Genomic DNA, 10,133 nt, shown 5'->3' with positions numbered 1-10,133 from the left:
ACTTCTCCTTAATATCTCTTAATATCAATGGACTCAGTTCCCCAATAAAAAGACATAGACTAACAGATTGGATTAGTAAACAGGACCCAACATTTTTCTGCATAAAGGAAACCCACCTCAGGGACAAAGACAGACACTACCCCAGAGTAAAAGGCTGGGAAACAATTCTCCAAGCAAATGATCCCAAGAAACAAGCTGGAGTAGCCATTCTAATATCTAATAACATCGACTTCCAACCCAAAGTTATCAAAAAATAATAATAATAATAAGGAGGGACATACTCACCAAAGATAAAATCGACGAAGATGAACTCTCAATTCTGAATATCTATGCTCCAAATGCAAGGGTACACATATTCATAAAAGAATCTTTGCTAAATCTCAAAGCACACATTGCACCTCACACAATAATTATGGGAGACTTCAACACCCCACTCTCATCAGTGGAAACAGAAACTAAACAGAGACACAGTGAAACTAACAGAAGTTATGAGCCAAATGGATTTAACAAACATCTATAGAACATTTTATCCTAAAACAAAAGAATATACCTTCTTCTTAGAACCTCATAGTACCTTCTCCAAAATTGACCATATAATCAGTCACAAAATAGGCTGCAACAGATACAAGAAGATTGACATAATCCCATGCATCCTATCAGATAATCACAGACTAAGGCTGATCTTCAATAACAACAAAAATAATAGAAAGCCCACATACATGCAGAAGCTGAAGAACACTCTACCCAACGATAATCTGTTCAAGGAAGAAATGAAGAAAGAAATTAGAGACTTTTTAGAATTTAATGAAAATGAACATACCCAAACTTATAGCACACAATGAAAGCAGTGCTAAGAGGAAAACTCATAGCCCAGAGTGTCTCTAAAAAGAATCTAGAGAGAGCATACACTAGCAGCTTGATAGCACAACTGAAAGCTCTAGAACAAAAATAAGCAAATACACCCAAGAGAAGTAGAAGGCAGGACATAATCAAACTCAGGGCTGAAATCAAACAAATAGAAACAAAAAGAACTATACAAAGAATCAACCAAGCCAGGAGCTGGTTCTTTGAGAAAATCAACAAGATAGATAAACCCTTACCAAACTAATTAGAGGGCCCAGAGACAGTATCTAGATCAACAAAATCAGAAATGAAAAGGGAGATATAACAACAGAAACTGAGGAAATCCAAAAAATCAACATATCCTACTACAAAAGCCTATAATTAACAAAAGTGGAAAATCTGAATGAAATGGAAATTTTTCTAGACAGATACCAGGTACCAAAGTTAAATCAGGATCAGATAAACAATCTAAACAGTTCCATAACCCCTAAAGAAGTAGAAACAGTCATTGATAGTCTCCCAACTAAAGAAAGCCCAGGACCAAATGGGTTTAGTGAAGAGTTCTATCAGACCTTCAAAAAGACCTAATGTCAATACTCTTCAAATTATTCCACAAAATAGAAACAGATGGAACACTACCCAGTTCATTCTATGAAGCCGCAATTACTCTGATACTTAAATCATACAAAGACCCTACAAAGAAAGAGGACTTTAGATCAATTTCCCTTATGAATATCAATGCAAAAATACTCAATAAAATTCTTGCAAACCGAATCCAAGAACACAGCAAAATGATCATCCATCATGATCAAGTAGACTTCATCCCAGAGATGCAGGGATGGTTCAATATTCAGAAATCCACAAATGTAATCCACTATATAAACAAGCTCAAAGAAAAAAAAACCACATGATCATTTCATTAGATGCTGAGAAAGCATTTGACAAAATTGAATACCCCTTCATGATAAAAGTCTTGGAAAGATTAGGAATTCAAGGACCATATCTAAACTTAGTAAAAGCAATATACAACAAACCAGTAGCCAACATAAAACTAAATGGAGAGAAACTTGAAGCAATCCCATTAAAATCAGGGACTAGACAAGGCTGTCTACTCTCTACCTACCTGTTCAATATACTACTGGAAGTCCTAGCCAGAGTAATTAGATAACAAAAGGAGGTCAAAGGGATACCAGTTTGAAAGGAAGAAGTCAAAATATCACTATTTTAGCTGATATGATAGTATACTTAAGTGACCCAAAAAATTCCACCAGAGAACTCCTAAACCTGATAAACAACTTCAGCAAAGTGACTCAAACACTCAAGCAAATCAGTGGACTTCCTCTACTCAAAGGATAAACAGGCTGAGAAAGAAATTAGGGAAGCAACACCTTTCACAATAGTCACAAATAATATAAAATATCTTGGTGTGACTCTAACTAAGCAAGTGAAAGATCTATATAAGAACTTCAAGTTTCTGTAGAAAGAAATTGAAGAAGATTTCAGAAGATGCAAAGATCTTTCATGCTCATGGATAAAAATAAAGTAAAAAATGGCCATCTTGCCAAAAGCTATCTACCTATTCAATGTAATCCCCATCAAAATCCCAACTCAATTCTTCATAGATTTAGAAAGAACAATTTCCAAATTCATCTGGAATAACCAAAAAACCCAGGATCGTGAAAAACTTTTCTCAACAATAAAAGAACTTCTGGTTAGGTCACCATCCCTGACCTCAAGCTATACTACAGATCAATTGTGACAAAAAATTAATTTTATCAGTACAGTGACAGGCAGGTCGATCAATGGAATAGAATTGAAGACCCAGAAATGAAACCACACAACTATGGTCACTTGATCTTTCACAAAGGAGCTAAACCGGTCTAGTGGAAAAAAAGAGTGTTTTTAACAAATGGTGCTGGCTCAAGTGGTGGTTAGCATGTAGAAGTAGGCAAATGGATCCATTCTTATCTGCTTTTACAAAGCTCAAGTCCAAGTGGATGAAAGACCACATAAAACCAGATACACTGAATCTAATAGAATAGAAAAGGTGGATAAACCTCGAGCACATGGGCACAGGGGGAAATTTTCTGAACAGAAAACGAATACCTTATGCTCAAAGATCAAGAATTGACAAATAGGACCTCATAAAATTGCAAACTTCTGAAAGGCCAAGGACACTGTCAAGAGGACAAAACAGCAATCAACATTCTGGGAAAAGATCTTTACCAACTTTATATCCAATAGAGGCTAATATCTAATATATACAAAGAAATCAAGAAATTAGACTCCAGAAAATGAAATAACCCTACTAAAAATGGGGTCCAGACCTAAACAAAGATTTCTCAACTGAGGAATGGCTTAGAAGCACCTAAAGAAATGTTCAACATCTTTAGTCATCAGGGAAATGCAAATCAAAACAACCCGGAGATTCCACCTCACACCAGTCAGAATGGCTAAGATAAAAAATTCAGGTGACAGTAGATGCTGGCTAAGATGTGGAGAAAGAGGAACACTCCTCCATTGCACGTGGAATTGCAAGCTGGTACAACTACTCTGGAAATCAGTTTGGTGGTTCCTCAGATAACTGGACTTAGTATTACCTGAGGACCCACATATACCACTCCTGGGCATATACCCAGAAGATGCTCCAACATGTCATAAGGACACATACTCCTCTCTGTTCATAGCAGCCTTATTTATAATAGCCAGAAGCTGGAAAGAACCCAGATGTCCTTTAACAGAGGAATGGACACAGAAAATATGGTACATTTTCTCAATGGAGTACTACTCAGCTATTAAAATTGATGAATTCATGTAATTCTTAGGTTAGTGGATGGAACTAGAAAATATCATCCTGAATGAGCTAACCCAATCACAAAAGAACATGCATGGTATGCACTACTGATAAGTGGGTATTAACCCAGAAGTTTGGATACCCAAGATACAATTCACAGACCACATGAAGCTCAAGGAGAAGGAAGAGCACAATGTGATACTTTGTTCCTTCTTTTAAGGGCGATCAAAACATCCATGGGAGAAGAAACTGAAGGAAAGGTCATCCAATGACAGTTCCACCTGGGGATCCATCCCATATACAGTTACCAAACCCAGACACTATTGTGGATGCCAACAACTGCTTGCTGACAGGAGTCTGATACAGCTGACTCCTGAGAGGCTCTACCAGTGACCAACAAATACAGAAGTGGAGCATCACAGACATCCATTGGACTGAGCACAGAGTCCCCAATGGAGGAGCTAGAGAAAGGATCCAAGGAGCTGAAGGGGTTTGCAAACCAATAGAAGGAACAACAATATGAACCATCCAGCACCCCCAGAGCTCCCATGGACTAAACCACCAACCAAAGAGTACACATGGTGGGACTCAAGGCTCTAGCTGCATATGTAGCAGAGGATGGCCTTGTGGGACATCAATGAGAGGAGAGGCCCTTGTCCTGTGATGGCTCAATGACCCAGTGTAGTGGAATGCCAGGACAGGGGGGTGGGAATGGGTGGGTTAGTGATCTGGGAAGGGTAGATGGGATAGGGGGGTTTTTGGTTGGGAAATGAGGAAAGGGGATAAAATTTGAAATGTAAATAAAGAAAATATCTAAGGAAGAAAATTCAGTGCCCAAAATTCAATTTACAACTGTGATCTAGATTCTACAGAACAGTGAACATTCAGATGAAAACACAAGCAGCCACCAATTAAAGTAAAAAATATATATATATATATATATATATATATATATATATATATATGAACTTTCTGGGTCATAAAGTTTTCTTCCTTGGTGTATGCAGGAATTAAGGATTTTTTTGGGGGGTGAGGGGAGGCATAATGGCTCCTTAATCCCAGCACTTGGGTGGCAGAGACAGGTAGATCTCTGAGTATGAGGTCAAAATGGTCTACAGAGTGAGTTACAGGTACAGCCAATGGTACACAGAAAAAATATTTCTTGATTAACAAAACAAAATAAAACAAAACAAAAATCTAAAAAAAGAATGATTTTTTTGCCATAAAGAAAATTAACTTGATGGCAGCATTGTATAAGTCTCACAGATACTTTGAAATTCAGAAACCCCATGTCAATAATACATCATTGAGAATGAAAAGATGACCAATATAAGAACATGACCGAGGGAGCATACCCTAATAAAAAAGCAAAGACACTGTGTTCAGGGATTTTTTTTTCTCCTGAGAATAATTGATTTAGTCAGCCTCTGGTTAAGGGTATAAACTATCACCATAACCTAATTAAATATTTCTGATGTTTTGTTGGAGGGCCTTGGCAAAGTGCAGTAGCCAGGCCTCTAAGGTATTATGTATTTACTTGCAGATAACCACTGTAAGTACAAAGTACAGTGATTTTTCCACTCTTGTTTCATAAGGTGATCCCAAAGATACTATCAGCTTCCTAGGCTCATAAAACAGCCCTGCCTGAGTCCTACTCACTCAGACTCCCTGACACTCTCTTGATTGGGGGCAGAGGGTAAATTGGACATCAAAGAGTTGCCAAAGGCTTTTTTGCTGTGGAAAGCTGAGGACCCTGATGATTCTTTGATCTTCCTGATCTCTGCTTGCTCTCATCCCACCCCCTATTTTGCCCTCACAAATACCTCACAGCCAGCTTCTCCCATGAGGCCCCACCCAGAAACCATGCTCTTCTCAGCTTCTCTCGGAAGACCCCCAGCATTCTGGTACCCATTAAGAAACAAAACTAAACAAGGGTGCAAATGGTCATTCTTCTAATATAGACAGGCTGCTAGGCTGCTGTTACAGCCTGATGCTCTCTGGTCTGAATAAAAAAAAAAAAAAAAAGAGTCCTGGCTGGGACCTGTTAGAGCCCATTAAATACAAAATAACTTTATCCTCTATTGCTATCTCCAGACCACCTCTTCAAAAACGTGGAGGGAAAAGGTAAGAGAACTTAATTTTAAGATTAGCACCTTTATGCTGTATACATTTTTTGAAAAATTAAAATGTAAACCTGTTACACGTGAATCCATCCTGATGTGGCAGTTTATTGTGATTGGTGTAAAAACAGATGGATGCGAGTTGTTTTTTCTTAAAAAAAAATTCCACAAAATTGATTTTAACTAAAATATGATTCAGTGTTACACTCTTCCATATAAGAAAGAAACATACATGCAGGAAATTAACTTCAATTTCATCAAGAGAGATGTTAATTCCATAAAATGATAGTCTTGCATGTATGTGATATTTTGAATACTACTTTAATAAAAAGAGAATGATCACCAGCTTTGATGTCTTAGACTTTTGACTGCCTGGAGCAATAGAACTGGACCTAATGACCTTCTGGGGACTCTTCTCTGTGTGGGAAGGTCAATCAGGGCCTGGTGGAGCAGATGGCAGCCACACTACAGTGAGATTTGAGGAAAACTGATAGATCAAACATCTCCATCTGTAGAGACACATTATCATTACATTTTGCCAGATATGAGACATCAGAAAGTTCACTTGTAATTCCAAAGTTACATCTTGATGCTTTCTATGAGACAAGTCTAGGGTCAATATAATGGCAGGCGTAAAGAAGAAAGTAGAATAAAAAACCGAATCCCAAATTATCTTTACAGTTGAAATTTTGTCTTCTGTCTTTTTCTATAGGAGATGACAATTAATAAGTTCATAGAAAGGTCATAGAGGGCAAAAAAAAAGTTCTTCCTGATCAGTTTAGGGGGAAAATGGAGAAAGATAAATGGAGAATTCATAACTTGGCATGGTTTCTTACTTACTAGACTTCTTAAATGTGGTAAGAGTAGTTTTGACTATAAAGCTTTCACCTTTCTCCTTCTCAACTGTGAAACTTCCTTTCAGACATTAAATATAAACTTTACCAATAGCCTTTCTTCTTTAAGTTGATAATATTTTTATCCACCCACAATCCCTGTACTCTCATCTTGAAGCAAGAAGTGTCTATGGCTTTTCCTCAGCATCCACAGTGCCTGCCTCTGTCTTAATGCTTAGAACTTAGGTATAACATCCCAGCTTTTGAAACAACATACTGTTGGCTTTCCTCTGTGGAGCTGAATGGATTCTAAGATGATGTCCACTTATCTTTTGTGTGTTGGAAGCAGACCAAATAAGACATAGAAGAAACTTGTATCCTCAGTATTGAAAAGCTGCTACAGTAAGAATGCAGTGAAAATTTGCTTCATAAAAATTTGGGAGGTCTTAGTTAAATCCACAGGTCTTCATCACAGATATGCTTTCAGGGTTTAAAAAGCTAGATAGGAAACAATTTAGATATGTCATGCAGTAACCCTGTGGCTCTCAACTTTGAAAATGCAATCTAATATGTATTTCCCAAAGGTCTAAACAGGACGAGATATTACCCCTGATTGGCAATTATAAAAGTGACATTCTTGGAGCCACATTTAATGTTATCATACCTACTTCATGTCACTTCATCAATGACAAACTTTCAATTTCCCAAGAAGGGCTGATTTATTAACTCTTCTATAACTCAGTCAAAGGATGATTTGTATCCCCTAATATATCAGGTCATTACCATAATGTCTGTACAATTACAATTTTAACATGACAATAACTCTGATTATGGCCAATTAGGATCAGGAATTGACTTTCTTTGTTACTTCCTGGTAGGTACATTATTGTGATAACTTATTTATCCAATATAGACTTTATTTCTCTTAATTTTTTTGTGAGTTATCAAACTGATCACACTTCAAGATAGCAAGAGGATAAATAATGAAAATCTAGAGACATAAGAAGGTGAGTGTCTGAGCTACGGTTTCTCTTTTCCTGTGAAGAGACACAATGAGCAAAGCAACTCTTTGAAATCATTTACTTGGGGCTGGCTTACAGTTCACTCAATTGTTATCATGGTGGGAAGCATGGTAATGTCCAGACAGACATGGCACTGGAAAATTCTAGAGTTCTACATCGTGATCTGAAGGCAGCCAGGAGGAAACTGCCTTCGACTAGAAGCCAGGAATGGACTCAATTCTACCCTGGATGGGGCTTGAGTGTAGGAGGCTTTAAAGTTTGCCTACATAATGACTCACTTCCTCCAACAAGGCCACACCTCCCAATAGTGCCACTGCCTATGAACAAGCATTGAAATACATGAATCTATGATAGCCAAACCTATCCAAACCACCACAATGAGCTAGTGAACACGTCTAGTAAGAGGGAGAAACTGGAGCCAACTTTGAACAAATGGAAATGGGTATGCTTAACTGGTGGATGAAAAGAATTGAATATGGGGTTTGGATGGCATTCATGCACACTGTCTAAAGACAGGAATTCAATTAGGAGACTGGAAAACATTTTAATACATGAAGACTAAGTCTAAAAATCTAAGATTAACATATATCCTGATTTTGTCAATTTCCAGATAATTGTACTTGTGAAAATTATTCAGCCAATATGAGAGTCAGGTTTGCAAATTTTAATAAAAAGACAAACACTGATTACTTTTCATATGCTAACAGGACTACAAATGACAAACCTGCCACATTTCTGTCATAGCATATGTCAGGCATACTGATTATTAATTGTTGATACAGCACTAATGAGTAGCACTCATTCTTATTCTGGGCTCAAGGAGTCCAGCTCCTGAAGATTTAGAGCTCTAGATCTACCCAGACTCATGCATCTGGTAAGATTTGGACAACTGAAGATATTCACAGAGTATTAGAATCTAGGAGGTCAGCTTCCCATGTCTTTCCTGTTTAGTCAGTGGCTTCTTTTCACAACAGTATATCCTACAGATAAGACAGTAGATTTCGCAATGGTTCTAGTTCTCACTGGTCTCAGACTATATAATTAAGTTTTCTACACTAACAAAGTCTACTGTTGTATGTCTTTGGCTATCTCAATATTCCTCAGTATATTGTTAACCTTGTCCATAATTTTAATTGAATCATTTTATTGAATTTCATATTTCGTTTCTTGTGGACAAGTTTGCATCATTTGGAGTGTATCTTAGCTCTTTTTTTTTATCATTCTAATGGGAATAAAAACCATCAGAGCATGAGCACCTAAGAGAAGCCATGCTTTGGGATCTTTAAGGACAGTGGAACATAAAGGATGTATATACAGATAGAAGAACATCAAATATAGTTTAATTGAAAAACTAAACTGGTACCTGATTGGTTTTTAGAGCCCAAAATGTAGACTGACAAACAAGCTTTCCTCTACACAAAAAGACACCATGACTAAACATGGTGAATCATGAAAAGAAAAAAATAAAGAACAAATTCAACAACGATACAGAGGGATATCTACGTGCTTGAACCTAAGGTGATTACTAACACCTGTGATTCCAACACTTGTGAGACAGTGATGAAAGGTTCAAAAGGGTTGACATCAGCCTAGGTTACATAGTAAGTTCAAGACCAAGTTAGGCTATATCATGATTAGCTCTCTCAAATCAAAATAAAAATTATATATGTGTGCATATATATTCATGGACATAAAATAATACTAAAATACAACCTTTGTGGTATATTTGCCTGATGTATCCATACACACATATAACACACACACATACACACACACACACACACACATTTCTTCTGAGAATCATGAAGTTAGGATTCTCACACAGTAGTCAGAGCTTCATTTATTTAGGAATAAAAGGATAAATAAGCGTGATTCTGAATTGAAAGAGAAATGATTTTAAAATTATAATAAAACATTTTAGTACTTATATAGTGATCATCATCTGCTACACATTGTTCAGGTTTTGTATACATTTGTGTAGACACACTGTTTAGGTAAATCTCCAACCCAAATAAGCCCGGCAATGAAACCACAACTCAATTAATATGAATACAAGCTGTGCGCCTAGATTGGGCATATCTACCACTACACTACCATCTTCCCCATATAAGAGACCCCTCTCTCTTTCTCTCTCTCTTTCTCTCCCAAAACCTTCAGCTCCACCTTCCCCTCTTTCTCTGCCTAATCACCCGCTCTAGCCTTTATTTATAAATTAAGATATGAAGAAGGTTTACTGGAAATCACCTGAGTGCTGACTCATTCCTTGTTTGCAGCCCCTCACAGGAGAACAGAATTAACATCTATTACAATTAGCCCCAGAGCTATCCACAACAACACACAAATTATAATAATTGCATAAAATACATTTGTAGTGTGTATATTCTTTAGCACAGAGCATTGCTATGACTTTAATAAGATTATTAGCCATTTCTTTTTTGTTTTGTTTTGTTCTTTCCTTTTTTAAATTTAATTTTATTTTTAATTTTTTTACACTCTGTATTACATTCCCCACCCCCCATCC

Source organism: Mus caroli, chromosome 15 (genome assembly GCF_900094665.2).
Source record: "Mus caroli chromosome 15, CAROLI_EIJ_v1.1, whole genome shotgun sequence".
NCBI lineage: Eukaryota > Metazoa > Chordata > Mammalia > Rodentia > Muridae > Mus > Mus caroli.
This window is presented reverse-complemented; position numbering follows the sequence as displayed.